The sequence below is a fragment of the Tupaia chinensis genome, unplaced genomic scaffold, assembly GCF_000334495.1.
Source record: "Tupaia chinensis unplaced genomic scaffold, TupChi_1.0 Scaffold000182_1, whole genome shotgun sequence".
In the NCBI taxonomy this organism is placed as follows: Eukaryota; Metazoa; Chordata; class Mammalia; order Scandentia; family Tupaiidae; genus Tupaia; species Tupaia belangeri.
The window spans coordinates 5,392,162-5,412,002 of record NW_006159657.1 but is presented as its reverse complement, the minus strand read 5'-3'; the positions used below and the strand labels follow the sequence as shown (position 1 = coordinate 5,412,002).

The window sequence follows — 19,841 nt, the reverse complement described above, 5'->3', positions numbered from 1 at the left end:
GTGAAACCACAATTAGAACCTGGACCTGCTTCATGACCAGGTTCTCTGCACAAACTGGGCTCTACCATCACAGGGCCTTGGGGGAGCAAGAGTGATGGGGAAGAGGGGCAGGAAGGCATCGCTAGCAGTGTGTCCTCTGTGAAGACCCAGCTAGGGAATTCTCCAAAGGGAACAGCTATGCGGGGCCTGGCCTCCCCTTGAGTGGACAGGAGCCTTTGGCATGCTGTAGGCCCGCCCCGCCAGTTGCCATGGAGATGGAGTCTGGTGGGGAAGGGCAGAATGCACGAAGAGACAGCTCAAGCCTGCTCCCCAGGCCTGCCCCAGAGATGCCAGCTAGGGGATGGGCACCCTCAAGAGAGGGGAAGGGAAAAGTTGGTATTTCTTTCTTATCTCACTTTATTATGTAGAGCTTCAAGCGCACACTGGAATAGACTGTGTAGGAGAATGGTCTCCTGCCGTCCATTGACCTGCCTTGGCAGCCACCTCTTGGCCACCCAGTTCTCTCCCCCGGCTGACTCTGAACAAAATTCCAGACATCAGTCTTTTGTTTTTTTTCATTTTGTTTGTTTGGTTTTTTATTTACATAGGGTGCATGAGAGGGACAGAAAGAGGGAGAGTGAGAAATCACCCAACACATACAAGAGATGGCCATGCCACCATTTCTTCTCCTCCACTCTCCTCTCAGGGTTTTGGGCATGCACAATTTTCAAGCCATCTGGTCCCTCGAACCACAGTCAGCCATGTGAGAATTCAGCACTCAAACCACCATTCCACCTGCTGGCTCGAGACACCATCCTTTCACTTGCACAGATTTCAGTATGAGTGCGGTCCTTTGAGAAGTTCATGGGAAATGCACATTACCAAAAAAAAAAAAAAAATGCATGGGTTTCAAAGTTTTTTGCACAAAAATAAACCTGTATTTTAATTCTGTTTTTCCATACATGATCTGAAGTCCTCTCATACATGACACCAAACAATATTTTCATTTTATTGCCATTCCTACTGAAACTAACAATACAGGCTGGGTATCCCTTATCGGAAATGTTTGAGGCAAGAAGTGCTTAAGATTTTGGATTTTCTTTCAGACTTTGGAATATCTGCATATACATAATGAGATATCTTGGGGATAGGACCCAAGTCTAAAATGACAGTTATTTGTATTTCATATACACCTTACAGACATAACCCAAGGGTAATTTTATACAGTGCTTTTGTATTGAAATGACGTGCCTGCAGCCTGTCACATGGCCAGGTATGAAATTTTCCACTTGTGGCATCATACAGAGGCTTAAAACATTTTGGATTTTGGAGCGTTTTGAATTTTTAGATTAGGGATGCTCAACCTTTAATTAAAAGCTCAATGCTGGGGTTTGTTTTTTTTTTTCTATTAATTTGCTATAGGGTACCTGCACTTGCCAGACACAGAGACAGAGGGAGTCTGAAAGCACACACCCAAAAGTGTGTGTGTGTGGGGTGGCCACGCTGCAATTTGTTGCCCTCTCAGGATTTTGGGCACGCACATGCATGTACCCAGCATGTTTTCCAAGCCACGAAGACTGAGACTTGAACTGCACCACCAGCCATGTGAGATGCAGCCACCTTAACCACCACACCACTGGCTGGCCCAGCTCAATGTTTAAAAAAATATTTTATATATATATATTATTATTTAAATTTGACCAGATTGATAGAGGGAAAGTGAAAAAGCAAGTCACTGGGTCCAGGACTCAAACTCCTATCAGCCATGTGGGAGTCCAGCGCCTTTAACCATCACGCCACCTGCCAGCCCCAGCGCAATGCTTTTGATATCAGCAAATATCCAGTTAGCATTTCCGTTTCTCTAGTTGTCTCATAATTTTATTTAAGGCTCCAAATAAGACTCATACATTGCCATGGGTGGGTATGGCAACTACATCCCTCATAATCCGAAGGTTCTCTCCCCTTCCCTTTCTCTCTTGCCACTTACTTGTTGAAGAAACTGGGTTGGTTGTTCTGCAGAGTGTCCTGCAGTCTGGGTTTTGCTTGTGCATCTCCAGAAAGGCGTCTTCTGTTTGGTTTTATATGTGTGGTGGGGTATGACTATTTCTCAGTGGCTGTGCTGTATTTCCACTAAAAGGTATGTAGTATCGCGTGATGTTAGCAGCCATTGAGGGTCATTGTCTAGATACATTCTTTCACTAGAGATTGCAAAATAGTGCAGTAGTTCTTTTTTAAAGAATTATTTTATTTTATATTTATTTATTTTAATTTGACCTGAGAGGAGGAGAGAGAGAAAGTGAGAAAGGAAGCCACCAGGTCTGGGACTCAAACCACCCTTGACCATGTGGGAGTCCAACGCTCTTAACCACCACGCCACCTGCTGGCCCTAACACAATATTTTCCATAAAGAGTATCTGCTCTACTACTTTGTTACCAAAACATACAGTTCATATCAAGAAGGATAATCAATTCTTTCCCTTTATTTGACAGTTTTCAAAATAATGAGTTGTTTTCCCCGCATGCTCCAAAAGTAACAGATGAGTTGATCTATGTCAATATCTCTATGTCCATGTTCCCCTCTCGTTGTGCACTCACAGATCTGGACACCTGAAAGGTTCCGATCTATTACAGTTATTCTTACTGGATGCTCACACTGTCCTGTTTTGGGCCAGGGGGAACTCTTCATGATTCCTGCCTCCTTTTTTTTTGGGGGGGGGTTTGCTATACAGCACGTGTGCTTACCAGAAAGACAGACAGAGAGACAGAAAGTGAGAAATCACCCCCCATGGGTGGTGGCCACATGGCAGTCCCCTCTCTTCCATTCTCTTCTTGGGATCCTGGTCACTCACACACATGTGCCTGGCATGAGTTTAAGCCGCTGGGTCTGGGATTCGAACTGCAGTTGACTACGTGGGAGTCCAGCAACGTAGCTATTATGCTATCTGCTGGTTCCAGTTTCTGCATCCCTTCTGACATGACCCCAGAAGCTGCTGCTAGCTCCTGTGCCCCCTGTTTGAGATGTTCCAGACTTAGCTTGAACATGTATGTCAGGTCTGACCATTTCTCCATGGAGCCCTGACTGCTAGTGGGAAGTGGGGTATAGAGACCATGATCTGGGGGCTGGGAGTGCTTACTGCCATGGAGTGGGACCTTATAACCTTCTCAGTGGGCGGGCTATCAGACGCATAAGGCAAAATACAGCTTGAGTTCATACCAATTCAAATGGGAGTCCAGTTCCCTTTTGTAGCCATAGTTTTGCATGTGTGTCCTTTCGTACATGGAGGTGTGACAATGCCTGTTTCTAAAAGCAAAGCTCCCCACCGCAACTCCTTTCACACACAAAGCATATGACAAAGCAGTTAAATCTTTACAAATGGCCCTGGGATGAGCCCTCCAGAGGCTGTCCTCCTGGTGGACTGAGCAGCTCGTTCCATTGGCCACGCGTGGACCCTCTCACTCTGCTCACTGGAATCACAGGAGTTAGAAGAACCTCAGTGCCTGCCCCTGTCCCTCTTATAATTAAGTCAGCATCTTTGAGTCCGGGACCCTACCATCATTTTTACTATTTTTTAAAATTAGTCTAGGTAGGAGCTGGGTAGTGGTGTAACAGCGAAACCTGATGCTCTGCAAGTGTGACAACGCCTGTTTGGGAGGTTCTGGGTTCAAGTCTGAAGGCCTGAGTGTGCTGGACCCACACATGCCCATGATCCAGGGCTAGCTGGAGCTGCAGTGTGAAGACCCTGTGACGGATGCGCTCTCCTTGTCTCTCGCTCGCTCATGGAAGAAATAAGCTTTAAAAATATCCAGTAATTCTAACGTACAGTTGGAGCTCAGGATCACTACTCTGGTCTTTGCTTCTCAGCAGAGAGAAGAGAAAAAGCTAGTGGGTGGTAGAATTGTGCTTGCAAAGGCTGTTAGCTTGAGTTTGAATCCTGGCTCTGCCAGTTTGTAGCTCTGGCCCTGTGCTGATTAACACGAGTTCCTGCCATCATTGGAATGGTCTCTGTCTCTACTACCAATGTGGTCACCACCAGCCACGGAGGGCAGCTGGGCACGTGAACTCACTAATGCAGCCTAGGGAGGACTTTTTTTTAATTCTAATTTTTAATTTTAATTCTAATTTTTGGGAACTGGCAGGTGGTGTGGTGGCTAAGGTGCTAGACTCCCAAGTGGGTGACCACAGTTCGAGTCTCGGGCCTGGTAGCTCACTTTCTCTCTCTCTGGTCAAGTTAAATAATAGTAATAATAATAAATAAAGGGAACCAGCAGTTAGCGTAATGGCTATGTCGCTGGACTCCCACGTAGTCGACCACGGCTTGCGTCCCAGACCCAGTGGCTTAAAACTCATGCCGGGCGCATGCGCGTGCATGCCCAAGATCCCGAGAAGAGAATGGAGGAGAAGGGATTGCGGTGTGACCATCCCCCCTGGGGGGTGATTTCTCACTTTCTGTCTCTCTGTCTCTCTCTGTCTGTCTGGCGAGCGCACGCGCCCTATAGCGAAAATCTCTCAAATAAATAAATAAATAAAAGTCATTCTGAAAAAAAGAATTTAGATTTTTTAAATTAAAATTTAATTTACTCATAAGTAGCTGCAAGTGGCTAGTAGCTCTGTCTTAGATAATACCACTTGCAAAATCACCTAACATCTCGGGGCTGCACGTCTGTAGCTCAGGGATATTGTCGGGACTGGGGAGAGCATATGTAAGCGCCGTTGCACACGGGCACTCGGTGAAACGCTGCTTTCTCCGTTAACAATAACCTGCCACTCTCAGAAAAAGATAAAAAGCTTGCCTGCAAAATGAGGACTCAGAAGCACCCACCATGGCTACAAATTCCGAGCCGTTCCAGAGAAACTCTCAGAAAATATTCCTTAATTGTCGAAGTTCAACTGCAGCAGGAGGTTATCAGTTACAAGGGCTGTATTTCATTACGGATCTAGCCGCAGCTCAATAAATTAAGCAATCACTCAAAATAACATGTTGCTTTAATCCCCTCTCTTGGAACCATTTCAAGTGGTTGGGTTTTGTGTTCGCGCAGCCCCGAAAGGCGACTCACGTTGGCCTGATTTCTTTCCCCTCCATCCGTCATCCCTGTCTGGAAACATCTTTGCGCCTCCTGGCTGGCAGGGGGGAGGATTCCGAGCCAAGCAGGCCTCCTTTTATCAGAACTGAAGCCTTTTCCATCCTCTGGTCTTGATGTGCTCCACGTTTCGTTCGCTGCAATTAGTGGCAGGTTCACCTGCAGCGCAGACAGGGAAGCCTTCGGCAGCCCACGTACGGCTCCCTCACAGCAGCTTCCCGGTTCTCGTCTTCTCCCTAGTGGTTTCTAATCTCACAGCAGAATTTCGTATCCCCTAGAAACTTGGCACCGGAGGTGTCAGCCTGGGAACATATTTGTTTGTGTAAATTAAAAGAAGAATGTGTTTGGACCATATTTAAATTCTAACCGCACTCAAGAAATAAATCCTGACTTGCACGATGCTTCTCGCTGCGTGGTGCCGGCTCACCTCCCCAAACGCTGCCTTTGTTTATAGAACCCAAACTAACGAGACCTCTGAGTGGCTTAGCTCCTCAAAGCTACGGGGACCTCGGAGGCCAGTTCCACCCCCTCCCAGGCCCACGAAGGAAGTCCACTTACCTCGTTTGGAATTGGCTTCCTCTGCATCCTTCCTGGGGTAGAAAGGGTGTCGAAATGGGCATGCTCACACTTGCACTGTTGATAGGCATGTGAGTGACAGAAGCTATTCAGAGGGCACTGGCAACAGCTGTCGAAATTTAAAACGCACACGTCCTCTAACTGAGAAACTCCACTTCTAGGAATTTACCCTACAAGTATATTTGGCCACGCGCCAAAGACCATGTATGCTGTGAAGGCAAGCTCCTGGAGTTCTCGAAACGTCGGCCCGCAGAGGACAGGTTAAGTATGTGTGACGCTGGAAGCGTCAGGACACAGGTCTGAGAACTGCCATGTCTTCGGGATAGACTGTAACACCCCCGGCTCCCTTGACATCATCAGCAAAAATGCCGTGCAGCCTTGGCCACAAGCACCAAGTTCTCGAAGACTGTCTGCTGCACACAGTGGGTACTCCCCAAGTGATGCTGGAGCTGGAGAGAAGTCGCAAGAGGGGCCCCTTGATGTCCCACCTTATATTCTTTGGGACTGTTTTTCTTACTGTAAACATTTTTTTAAAAATTTAAATATGGAATAATTATAAAACATTAAGTGGGGTTTTAAAAATCACTTCTGGGGGTCCGTTAACAATAAGTAATGGCTATGTTGCTGGACTCCCACATAGTCGACCGTGGTTCGCGTTCCAGACCTGGTGGCTTAAAACTCACGCCGGGTGCGTGTGCGTGTGTGCCCAAGATCCCGAGAGGAGAACGGAGGAGAAGGGATTGCGGCATGGCCATCCCCCCTGGGGGGTGATTTTTCACTTTCTGTCTCTCTGTCTCTCTCTGTCTGGCGAGCGCACGCGCCCTATAGCAAAAACCTCTCAAAAAAAAAAATCACTTCTGGAGACCAGCAGAGGGCATAATGCCTATGTCACTGGGCTCCCATGTAGTGGTCCGCAATTCGAGTCCCAGACCTGGTAGCTTAAACTCATATCAGGCATGTGTGCGTGCGTGCCCAAGATCCCGAGAGGAGAACGGAGGAGAAGGGATTGCGGCATGGCCATCCCCCCTAGGGGGTGATTTCTCACTTTCTGTCTCTGGCGAGCACACACGCCCTATAGCAAAAACCTCTCCAAACAAACAAACAAACAAAAATCACTTTTGGGGGCCGGCAGGTGATGTGGAGACTAAGAAGCTGAATCCCTCATGGCTGACTGCACCGTTTGAGTCCTGGACCCAGCAGCTTGAAAATCACACTGGGAGTATGTATGTGCAGGCCCAAAATCCCGAGAGAAGAAAGGAGGAACAGGAATTGCAGGGGCCAGCAGTGGCATGGTGGTTAAGGCGGCTGGATTCCCTCATGGCTGACTGCACCGTTTGAGTCCTGGACCCAGCAGCTTGAAAATCACACTGAGTACTTGTGCGTGTGTGCCCAAAATCACAAGAGGAGAACAGAGGAGAAAGGAGTATGGTGTGGTCATTCCCCCCAGGAGGTGAAGTCTCACTTTCCCTCTTTGTATGTCTCTGGTGGGTGCACACGCCCTACAGCAAAAACCTTAGGCGGGGATAAAGATTACGCTGTGGTACACTCCGTGATTTCTCACTTTTCCTTCCTCCCTCCAGCAAGCACACATGCCCCATAGCAAATTTAAAAAATCATTTCGGCACAGTTCGGTGGTACAATTCATAGCTTACTGGACCACAGTTCTGGGAGCCATGTGGCCTGCTGTGGGTCTGAATTCTGGGGTCAGCCGGAAAACAGGGTGGGTGCATCCATGGGCACCCAAGATCCTGAGGCGCTGGAGGGCTGGGGAGATGGGATCGCAGCATGGCAGGACCATGGAGGGTGCCCTACCGCCTTCACGTGCACTTTTGATATTTAAAAACACTCCATGGGGCCGGCAGGTGGCATGGTGGAAAATGTGCTGGATCCCACATGACCGACTCCATGGTTTGAGTCACGGACCCAGCAGCTTGGAAAACATGCTGGGTGCGTGTGCGTGCATGCCCCAAAGCCCAGTAGAATGGAGAAAAAGGGACAGTGGCGTGGCCATCCCTCCGGGGGTGGGAGTGCCTTCTCACTTCTCTCTGTCTCTCCAGTGCACACACCATATGGCAAAAATCCCCAAAGCAAAGAAATGAAAAAAATCACTTCCATACTCAGAGCCGGAGCGGTAATAACACAAGGCGACTGCAAAAGTTCATACAAAATGAAATGGAGGGCTAATTTATTTTGGTGCAAATGAAACCCTGACATCCACGCATAGTTTCATCATAGTACATGTTTTCCGTGAGCGGTCTAAAGGCCTCAAGTACAGGGACACTACCCTATCTGTCACATGGCTGTCAGCACAGAGGAGTGGCCCCCAGAGGTGGGACCTGTGAGTGATACCTTCTATAGCAGAAGGAGGGATGAAGTCAAGGATTTGGAGGTGAGAGGAGGCGCTCGCTCTGGTTCTTCCAGGTGAGCACTAACTAGAAGCCTCATCTCCTTGTAAGAGGGAAGCAGAGAGACAGAAGAGGAACGTGTGAAGACAGAGCTGGGAGTGATGCGGCCACAAGCAAAGGAAACCCAGGGTCCCCAGGAGCAGGACCCAGTCAGGAAGGACTTTTCCCCTAGACTGCCCAGGGGCCTACTCCGGTTCGGCCTCCAGGCTGAAATAACGTATGTAATACATGCCTACTGTCCCTAAGTCACATAAATGCATTAGATTGGCCCTAGGGAACTAACACCACCTGCCTTTCCTAATACGAGCTGAGCACCCCTAGTCTGCAAGTCCTAAAACTCAAATGCTCCAAAGCCCTTAACTTTGAGTGTCCACATGACTCAGGTGGGCAGTCCCACACCTGACCTCACACGACCAGATGTGGTCAAAATGCTGTAGCACACAGACGGTGTGTAAAGTGACCCTCGGGTTATACGTATGGGGTACAATTGAATTTTGTGTTTAGACATCGGTCCCACCCCCAAGATACTTATATATATATATACATATAATATTATGTATATTCAAATATTCCAAAATCCAAAAAATTCTGAAATCCGCAACACTCCTGGTCCCAAGCACTTTGGATAAGGGACGCTGCACAGTGTGGCTTGTGCTGGAGGAGACGCCAGGAAGAGTGCTCCATCCAGGATGGGATGGAGAGGCGGGTACGGGTTGGGGATGAGGCTGGGGGGAGGAGGCACACAAGCCAGGTGGCCACTTGGTTCATATTCCTGTGGCGTGGCAGGTCTGTTACCGGAAGTGGGGGTTAGGAGGGCCACGTCTTTCCTCCACGGCCTTCAACATCTACCGTGCTGAGAACAGTCTCTCTCACAAGAAGGCCTTTGCTTTAAGGCTGTCTACAAACCCCAAAACTGCCACCACAGTCCATTAAGATCTAGTGATGTAGTTCTTTCATTATTTTATTTATTATTTTTTAACAGAGATTTTTGCTATAGGGCACGTATGATCATTAGAGAGAGAGAGAAAGTAAGAAATCACCCCCTAAGAGAGATGGCCACGCTGCAATCCCTTCTCCTCTTGGGATTCTGGGCACACATGCACATGCACCCCTCATGACTTTTAAGTCGTTAAGATCTAGTGATGTAGTTCTTTCATTATTTTATTTATTATTTTTTAACAGAGATTTTTGCTATAGGGCACGTATGATCATTAGAGAGAGAGAGAAAGTAAGAAATCACCCCCTAAGAGAGATGGCCACGCTGCAATCCCTTCTCCTCTTGGGATTCTGGGCACACATGCACATGCACCCCTCATGACTTTTAAGCCGTTGGGTACAGGACTCAAACCACAGTCGACTATGTAGGAGGTCCAGCGATATAACCCTTAGACCATCTCTTGGTCCCTTTATTTTATTTTTTATTGCTCTTTTTACTTTTTAGGTTTTTGCCATAGGGCACATGCACTCCCTGGAGAAAGACAGAGGGACACAGTGAGTGGGAAGAGGAAAGTGAGAAATCACCCCCTGGGGGATGGCCACGCCACAGTCCCTTCTCCTCTGTTCTCCTCCCAGGATTTTTGGCATGCATGCACACACCCAATGTGATTTTTAAACCACCAGGTCTGGGAGTCAAACCATAGTCAGCCATGTGGGAGTCCAGCATCTTAACTATCACACCACCTACTCACCCCTGTAGTTCTTCTTTGCAATTGTCATTACATTATTTTGGTCAAATGGAGAAGTTCTCTTATTTTTGGTTTGCAGGCGCCTGTCCTCTGGAGGGGAGGAGCCATGTCCACTTTGTGGGTTCCTAGACAGCTCATGCCCAGTGCACGGCTCTGCCTCCAGCAGGACACGGTGGTCACATGAATGCACAGCCCACAAAGAGCAGGGGCTGCGAGGTCCCAATCTGTTCCCTCCTCAGGGAACCCTCCTCTCCAGAGAGAATATTCCAGGTGAACCATAGACCTTTCTGTGACAAAGCCCCGTAAGAACGAGTGCACCCTAGTACCAGCAGTTAGCGTAATGGCTATGTCGCTGGAATCTCATGTAGTTGACCACGGTTCGCGTCCCAGACCCGGTGGCTTAAAACTCACGCCGGGCATGTGTGTGTGTGTGTGTGCCCAAGAGCCCGAGAGGAGAATGGAGGAGAAGGGAATGCGGTGTGACCATCCCCCCTGGGGGGTGATTTCTCGCTTTCTGTCTCTCTGTCTCTCTCTGTCTGTCTGGCGAGTGCACGTGCCCTATAGCAAAAACCTCTCCCCCCCCAAAAAAAATGAGTGCACCCTCAGGTGTCTCCCCAAAACACATGGGAGGCTCTGCATCACTGGGTGTCTTGAGAGAAGATGAATTATGAGTGGGGAGTGTGGCAAGTCCAGGAAAGAAGGGCCAGGGAGTGCCGGAGGCCATCCTTCGAGGAGACTGGAGCTCTGTCTGAGCTGGGGGGACTGGGTGTCACAGCTGCTGCCTGTCCCGTGTTGAGCACAGCCACCTGCTCTGTTGGGCACCCTGGTCCTGCCACTGCTCTGGGTTGTTTGCTAACCAGCAGGCCTCTGTCCCTGTGATTGCCGCCCTGTCACCTGCTTGGGGATCAGAGTACATTCAAAATCCAGGACAAAACGGCACAGCCAACTAAAACAACTGTGGCCTCTGAGGCAAGAAGGCTTAAGACAAATGGTTATTTTTTTAAGTACTTATAACCCACATGTCAACTGGGGTCATCTTATTTTCAGAGACTCAGATGGGAGGGCTGAGTGTTGTCCCACATACCCTGGGAGACCCAGCTTTCCTTGGAGCCAGTCCAGAGACTGGGGTGAGGGTCTTAATGTCTCTCCCAGGCACTGGAGGTTCTAGAGTCCTCTGTTTGTTGAATCATTTCTGCTTGGACCCCTCCTGCTTTGGGGTAGGCTCCTCGGGGGCATGGCCCCTGTGCAGCCACAGGGTCTGGGCGTGGTTCCATGCTTTGCTGTTGCCATCTTGGACTTCCAAAGTTTTGAATAAAGGGTTCCATGTGTTTGTCTTGCGCCCTGGATACTGCAAACCTTGTGGCCCTCCTGCCTCACTCAGAAGCTCTTCCTTTCCCACCCCCTCTCTGGATCGGGTCCCAAGTCTTCCACTGTCCCCATGTCCCATCCACACAAGGATGTGGGTGTAGGAGACTTTGGCCAATGGTTTGGGACAAAGGACAGGTCGATTTCTCTACCAAGGAAAGAAAGTACTGGGCTCGAACTGGCTCGACCTCTGTGAGGGTGACCCACATGGAAAAGTTCTGGGTTTGCGTCTAGAGACCCCTACAGCCCCCCAGCACTTGCATGCCCAAGACCCAGGACTGGCCAAAACTGGGCGAATCATGGCATTGAGACTCTACAGGCGGTGCCGTCTCTCTCTTGCTCATGGAAGAAAGAAGGAAATTTAAAAAACAACTCAGAGGGGCCGGGAGGTGGCATGGTGGCCAAATGCCACTGGATTCCCACATGGCCGACTGCAGTTCAAGTCCTGGACTTGGTGGCTTACTTTCTTGCTTCCCCTTTCTCTCACTCGCTCTCTCTGGTCAAATTAAAAAATAATGGGACCAGCAGTTAGCGTAATGCCTATGTCGCTGGACTCCCGCGGTTCGTGTCCCGGACCCTGTAGCTTAAAACTCATGCCAGGTGCTTGTGCGTGCGTGCCTAAGATCCTGAGAGGAGAATGGAGGGGAAGGGATTGCAGCGTGGTCATCACCCCTGGGGGGTGATTTCTTGCTTTCTGTCTCTCTGTCTCTCTCTGTCTGGCGAGCGCACGTGCCCTATAGCGAAAACATCTAAAAAAAAATTAAAAATAATAACAAATGGAAATAAATACTTTTTTAAAACTCAGAAAAGGGCTGAAGAAACAACATAGGGAAAAGGCTAATCTCCACTTCCAGGTGTGCTGAGAAATCTCCCTAAGACAAAGTTGAAAACGGCAATGTAAGGCCTCCCTCTGGCAGTTCCTCAAAATGTTAACCACGGAGGTGCCTCGTGGCCCAGCAATTCCGCTCCTAGCCGTACACCTGTGAGGATGAAAACATGATCAAAAAGACCCGGACATCGGCGTTCTTGCCTGCAGAGTCCACAGCAGCTGAAAGGGGGACAACCCAGACGCCCCTCACCTGAGCATGGGATGCACAAAGGTGGTTTAGCCTTGGCATGGGTACTGCTCAGCGGCCCACAGGCATGTGGTTCTGGTACATGCTACGACATGGACCATCGTGCTTAAGTAAAAGGAGCCAGTCACAAGGGCCACGCAATGCATGATTCCATCACGTCAAATCTCCAGAACAGGCACGTCCATACAGACGGGAAGTGGGTTAGTGATTACATAGGGTTGGAGTGTTGGAGACTGGGGTGGGTGTGGGGGGAGGACTGCTAAAGGGTATAGGGCCTCTTTATTTTTATTTTTGTATTTTAAATGTCCTTTTTGAAAACTGCCAATGAGGACGTGTGCTCACCAGAGAGAGAGACAGAGACAGACAGACAGACAACCCCTATGGGGAGTGATCATGCTGCAACCCTTCTTCCTCCACTTTCCCGTGCCTTCAGGATCTGGGGCACACACGGACGCTCATACACATGCACACACACACACACACACACACACACACACATTCTCTCTCTCTCTCTCTCTTGCCTGGCCTGTTTTTCAAGCTCCCGGGACTGGGATTCAAGCTGCAGTAGACCCTGTGGGATCTGCCTTAACTGCAGTACCACAGAGGGGCCCTGGCTTCCTTTTAGGTGACTGGAAAGATTTTGAAATCGAATGCGATAATGAGTGAATATCCTCAAAGCCATTGACTTGTACCCTTTAAACAGGCAGACCGTGTTAAGTGAATTAGATCTCAATAAACTCATTTAAAAACAATAAAAGCTCTTCTTGACTCTTCCATAGGATTCTGTAGGCTCCAGCCTTGTGCCCTGTGAAAATCCTCTTTTTTCCACCCTCTCACTGCACACATACACACACACACACACACACACACACAAACTGCCATCTGCCCTTGTGGTTACTTGAATATTTTTCAAGCTTATTTTACTTCTTTCATGAGCAATCATGTGCATGAGAAACAGAGAGAGAAAAAGAGACAGGTACCCCAAGTAGGGTCTGGTCAAGCCACGATCCCCTTCTCCCAGCCCTCTGCTAGTCAGGATCTTGGGTGCACCTTCACCTGCTGTGTTTCCAGCCAACTCAGGATGCAAACCCCTGGCTGGCCGTGCGGCTTCCAGCACTGCTGATGGTTCACTGCTCCTGCACCGTAGGCTGGGCCCCCCTCAGCCCCATTCTTAGGTCTTGAGATATTGGGTCGTCAGGAAAGTCAGGGCAAATTTTTCTATGCACAAATGCGTCATGACTTTCCCGATGACCCAATAGCTTTCATTCCTACTTTAAAGGAGTGCCTTATTCCTCACTGAAGTATTTCCCTAAACGGTAGCACATCTTTTCCTCTTTAAAAGGTACTCAGTTGGTGGTTAAGCCCAGTACATAGGAAGCCAGATCCCACCTGGTCAACTGTGATTCGAATCCCAGCCCCAATAGCTTGGAAAACACACCAGGCACCTGCATGTGTGTGCCCAAAATCCTGACGGGATGGAAAAGTGGAAGAAAGGGGATTGTGGCATGACCACACGCGCAAACACACACACACACACACACACACACACACCAGGAGTGCTTTCTTTGTCTCTCCACTCTCTCGTTCTCTGGAGAGCACATGTGCCTTCTGGCAACTAAAAAAAAATGTTTATAAAAAAAGCTGCTCAGTTGATGACTATTAAAGTTCAATTTTAAAATCTCCAGGGTATGGGGCCAACAGGTAGCATGGTGGTTAAGGTACTGGACTCCCACACGGCTGACTGTGGTTTGAGTCCCAGATCTGGCAGCTTCTTTTCTCACGTTCTCTCTCTCTCTAATTAAAATAATAATAATTTTTTTTAAGTTCTCAGGGTGTTCTATGATAAGAATCTATAATAAGCCCTAATAGTTCTAAGTTCCAAGAACTTTGGAATCTCCTCCAGGGAGGAGGCGCCAACTGCACCTCTCCAGAGACAGTGGGCATCTGTTCTGAAATTCAACTCCTCGGCGCCTCACAGGTGGGGAGAGAGCCATGCCAGGGCCAGGTTCGCTATGTTCTCACTGAAAGGCAGGCGTTTGGTTTGAAAGGGGTTGACAAACTCTGGCCTGTGGGCCACATTTGGCCTTACTCCCTGTTTCTGTAAATAAAGTTTTATTAGAACACGTAGTCATGTCCATTTATTTATGTATGGGCTTGGCTGCTTCTAAGTTCCAGGGGCAGAGCGGAGCAGATGCAACAGAGAGACCCTATGGCTGGCAAAGATTTACCCTCTGGCCCTTTACAGAAGGGTGCCGACGGGTGCTGGCTGGAGACACGGCTCTCCACACGCTGGTATGTAGTCCCTGATTGCTCGGTTCACCTATCTCTTCACCAGGGAGCCGGGGACCAGCATCTCCCTCGTGTGCTGCTTACACAGCTAAAATGGCTTCATACTTGTAAAGTGAAGCCAAAGCATCTGACGCATGTTGGTGGTTATCATGTTATTTAGAAAAGGAGAACGAGGGGCCAGTCTGTGGAGTGGTGGTTAAGGCGGCTGGAGCTCACATGGCTGGCTGCGCAGTTTGAGTCCTGGACTTGGTAGCTTGAGAAACACGCCGGGTGCATGTGTGTGCCCAAAATCCAGAGAAGAAAATGGAGAAGAAATTGAGGTATAGCCATCCCCTCCCACTCACCCCCTACCGCCGGGAGTGATTTCTCACTTTCCCTTGTTTTCTCTTTGATGCGCACACATACTCTATAGCAAATAATTAATAAATAAAAGAAAGAAGAAAGAGAGGTGGGCAGGTGGTATGGTGGTTAAGGTGCTGGACTCCCACATGGCTGATGGTAGTTCAAGTCCCGGATCTGGCGGCTTGCTTTCTCACTCTCCCTCTCTCCGTTCAAATTTAAAATAATAATAAAGATAAATAAAATTTTTAAAAAAGAAAATGAGGATGAGAACTACATCAGAAGATTCTCTGAAACAATGGATATCATGCCTATGAACGTGGCTGGCAAAGACCCAAATGCATGTTTATATTTTCTTTATTTCTGCTATGACTGAGAAAGACAACGAGAGAGGTCTTGATGCTGCAATCCACCCCCAGCTGGCTCAGGTCATGGGCACACGCATGCCTGGCACGCTCAGGGAGGTCTCCAGACGCAAACCGGGAACCTCCCAGGGTGGGTCAGCCTTGCTGAACGTCATGTTTTTCCACCCCCCCCATGCTTATTATTGTTATAGATATCTTCAAGGCATTTTTGAAAAAATTATTGGCTTCTTGGTAATATTTACACTTTTGGGTTTTGAGAGTGGAGATGAACTTTAATTTCAGAGAAAATAAGGGTCTTTCACCACTCCCTCTCACTTAAAGGTCCAGAACACTGTGACCCTCTCCCTGCATCCTCACTGAGCCTTGAACCTGCCTGGAACTACAACCTACTCTGCCTCTTCTCCGGGAGCAGGCTCTAGCACAGCCAGGCCCATGTGCTTTAAACACCCATGTTGTCTCTGAACTCGCCTGTTACAGAACTCGTTACACAGTCATCCACTTTAGCACGTCGGCGTGCAGGTGCAGCTTTGGGGCTGCGATGGTGAACTCAGCTGGACACCTGATACAAGCAAGGCCCTGAGGATTAGCCCTAAAGGGCTCGTGGCCTCTACCCTCTGCAACTGCCCCTGCCTGCCTTCTAATGGGGACAACAGAATGATAAATAGACATTTGGGCAATTCACCCTGTACTGAGTCTTCATATTTGCCCCAGGATTTCAGTCCCACTGCAGCAATTGATGAATTGGAAAATTACTCTGGGCTCCGCTGTATGGCAGATCGATGGTGGCAGTTAAGAGTAATGGCTTTGAGCCAGCTGGTGACATGGTGGTTAAGGTGGCTGGATCCCACATGGTCAACACTGAGGTTCAAGTCCTGGACCCAATGCTTTGTAAAACATGCTGGGCATGTGTGCGTGTGTACCTGAAATCCCTAGAGGAGAATGGAGAAGAAGGGATTGCAGAGTGGCCATTCCCCCAGGGGGGACTTTCTCACTTTCCCTCCTACCCCTACAAATGCACACATCCTAGAACAAATCTAAATAAATTAAGTAAGTGTCTTCACTCCTAAAAAATATAGTGATGGCACTAAGTACATGAGATCAGAACAAGACTGGCAACGTAATTTGCAACATGAAAAACACAGGGCCCCGTTTCTGACTTACAAAGAAGTTCAAGAGCAGAGCAGAAAACCTGTGCAGGCCCCGCCCCTGGGACACAGGCCTTGCATCTGGGTCCGACCTGCCTGGCAGCCTGGTCCCCTCCACCACATCGTCACTGGCCCCATCTCAGTCTTCTCCGCTAGTGGTGTGGGGAAGGCCCACCCAAGGGGGTCATGGCTAGTAAGGGAAGAGAGGTATGAAAGCACCCTGCAAGGAGGGCAGGCTGGGCCACATTCCTTGTGTCCTCAGCCTGCTGTGACACTCACGTTTCATCTTGTAAAGATTGTCCCGCATTTCTTATGTAACAAGTGAGACTTCCACAGCGCCAGTCAACGCCAAGGCTGTCCTCAGTTCTCTGCAGACGTCGCTGTCATCTGTTTCATCCTCACCGTGGCCCTGTGAGGTGCCCTATTGTTCTAGCACCTCCAGACAGGGCACTGAGGCACAAAGAGATGAAGTGACTTGTCAGAGGCCACACAGCAGTCAGCTGAAGAGTCCAGCTTCAAAGGGGACAACTGGCTCCTGGGTCTGTGTTCTGATTTTTCAAGACTTGCTGTCCTGATCCTCCTGCCTCAGCCTCCCAGCTGGGACTACTGGCATGCACCAGGGTCTCATCGCATCACTCAGGTCAGCCTGGAGCTTCCGATTCCTCCTGCCTCAGCCTCCTTGAGGGCTGAAGTCACTTGCCACTGTGCCTTCAGGTTGGACGGAATATTGAACCTGGGCCTCCCAGGGGTCCCAGCAAACAGAGCTCAGTGTCTTAGCAGTGTGGCCACTACATCTGGAAATTGACACACCTCTAAGAGACACATACACGAACCCTGCCCTAAGATCCTAACTAACGCCGAGCCTTAGGGGTGGGATTTTCCCAGCACGGGCCTCCCCTGACTCATCTGTAAGCCCCATAGGGAGGGCTGTGTCTCACTCCCTGCTGTCCTTCCAGCACCCGGCACGGTGCTGAGCACATGCCAGGCCTTCCACAGACACCAGTCCCATGGAGGACAGGAGGACGCAAGCAATCAGCTAGAGCAATCGGACCCAGAGTCAACAGCCACGGTCCTCTAAGCTTCACGCCTATGTGATTTAAAACCTGTTCTGGGGGGAGTCTCAACAGCTGAAGAAGCCATCCCACCCACTCCTGGCTTTTCCACTGGGGGCTCTACCCACTGTGCGGGTGTAGAGCTATGCAGGGGTGCTCTCAGGACCCAGCCCCCCCTCCTGGCAGGCTGTAGGATGAGGGCATGGGGGTGCCCAGCAGCTGGGTCAGCAGCTGTCCCCAGCCTCTGTGCCTACCCCAGCTGGCCAGCTGGGCCCCCCTACACCTCCCCCCATGACACAGCAGAAAGTGAAACCAGAGTCGGCCCCTGCTGGCTGGGACCCAGCACCCGCTACTTCCTTGCAAAATCCATCCCAGGGGGTTGGCGAGGAGCTGGCACCCAGGCCCGGCACAGGGTGGCTCCTGCGTGGATGCCCCTGTAGGCCAAGAGCGCTGTGGTGCCCAGGTTCATCCCAGCGCTGCCGGCGCCCGGTGCCTTTGAGCTGGCACCACATCCATGAGCCGCCATAGCTTCTGTTCTGGGCCTCATTAACTCATGACCCTCACGCTACTGTGGGATGGAGCATCTATTATCCTCCCCGCTTTGCTGAGAAACTGAGGCTCAGAGAGTTGCCCTGGACAGGAAGGGAGGTGCTGAGTCATCGTAATGCCAAAATAAGAAACAAATCAGGGCTATGGAGGGGTGTGAGGGGTCTCAGGAGTGTCAGCAAGCAGGAAAGAGGCGACACCCCCCAAAGGCAGATGTGTGACACCCAGGTTACCCCTGCTGGAGCCCTCCACCTCCACCATGGGTCTGCCCTGGCACCCAACCCTTCCTACACCGACGACACCAAGCAGAAAATCCCTAGGAGAAACAAGAATTTTTTTTTTCTTTTGAGAGATTTTTGCCATAGGGCACTTGCATTCACCAAAGAGACAGAGACAGAAACAAGAAATCACCCCCCCAGGGGATGGCCACGCCACAATCCCTTCTCCTCCATTCTCCTCTGGTGATTTTGGATATGCACGCACATGCGCTTATTATGAGTTTTAAGCCACCGGGTCCGGGTCTGGGTCTCGAACTGAGGTTGACTATGTGGGAATCCAAAGATGTAACTATTATGCCACCTGCTGGTCCTGAAACAAGAATTCTTAAAAAGGCCTCTGAAACTTTAAGAAATCTCTTGATTTCTGTCCCATCTGCAAGTCACCTGTGCTATCTTTCTTTTAATATCTCTTTTAAGAAACCATCTTTTTCTTACCTTCCTTCCTTCCTTCCTTCTTTCTTTCCTTTCTTTTTTAGATTTTTGCCATAGGGCATATATGTGCTTCCCAGGGAGAGGCAAAGAGAGAGGGAAAGTGAGATACCGTTCCCCAGCTGGGACAGCCATGCCGCAATTCCTTCTTCTCCATTTTCCTCTTGGGGTTTTGGGCGTGCACACCCAGAATGTTTTTTAAGCTGCCAGGTTTGGGACTCGAACTGCAGAGTTGGCTATGTGAAATCCAGCACCTTAACTACCACACCACCTGTTGGCCCCTAAACCACCTTTTTTTTTTTTAAACTCACCTAAGTTGATCTAAAAAAAATAAAAAATAAAAAAGGACCCCTATATCTTTGCCCTAAATACAAATTAGCTCCACCAGGAACATCTATTAAGAGTAATTTACATCTTCAGGCAGGTACCACCTAAAGTCACTGAGTACACGTGCACACCAGACTTGGGCAACATTTTGAGCCAGGGGTTTCCTGCATAAGAACCTGGCGGCCCAGAGAGGTTGAGTCAGGTGCCTGGAATGACGCAACAAGTCACAGAGCTTAGGCTGCAACACAAGCCTGGCTGGTCACAGAAGCCCATGCCTCCTGCTGGGCCGTGGTCTCCCCTCCTGTCTGCACGTCTGCGCATATTACACGTGTGTCGGTAAATGCTGGTACTATCGTCTTCCATGTTTCATGCGTCGACTTCCCCCTTTTCAAAGCATCTTCCTAGCTCCTTGGTCACTTGAGCTTATGACAACACTGCATCCAAGAAACCTTCCAGGCAGAATACAAAGGGCCGCTTTTCCCTTGGCAGATAGGGAAACTGAGGCAGGGTAGGACAGTGTCCTGGCTCACAGACTTGGCAGGTGAGCTGGGACGGTTCAGGGCCCCCTGCCAAGGTGAAGCTCCCCAGGCCAAGCTGGAAGGACCAGGCCTGTCAAACAGGTAACACCTGTTCCTTTTCCACCTTGCCCACCTCCCCCACAACCCCCAGAGCAAATGGGACCAGACCGCAGCTACAGCCGGCCCCTTTCCCCGGGCCTGAGCCCAGCTCCTGCCCCTGGAGGGCAAAATGCACGTTTAGCCACCAGTGTCTGGGGACGGCATCTTTTGTTTTTCCTGGTAATAACCAGTTCTGGATGCAGTTCAGGGAGATCTACCAGGGGACCAGAAGGAACTGTGTCAGGGTTTGGGGAACAGCTGTCTCTTCTTTGAGTTGCTGGAGGAAGGA

General features: G+C 49.6%; 1 long non-coding RNA gene and 1 other non-coding gene across 6 annotated transcripts; both read right to left on the bottom strand.

Moving 5' to 3' along the window:
• Window positions 1-720: 720 nt before the first annotated feature.
• On the bottom strand, window positions 721-18,263 carry LOC102472809 (uncharacterized). Of its 5 annotated transcripts, XR_003549095.1 has the most exons (4): window positions 5,617-6,204; window positions 5,035-5,360; window positions 1,967-2,253; window positions 721-830 (listed from the first exon to the last, which is right to left on the bottom strand). It is a non-coding gene; the product is annotated as an uncharacterized LOC102472809 (long non-coding RNA). The 5 variants fall into 5 exon arrangements; XR_003549094.1 differs by lacking the exon at window positions 721-830 and having other exon boundaries at window positions 1,741-2,253; XR_003549096.1 differs by lacking the exon at window positions 721-830 and having other exon boundaries at window positions 1,741-2,109.
• MIR9771F (microRNA mir-9771f) lies at window positions 13,358-13,414 on the bottom strand. The gene has a single exon (NR_130596.1). It is a non-coding gene; the product is annotated as a microRNA mir-9771f (primary transcript).
• Window positions 18,264-19,841: the final 1,578 nt, after the last annotated feature.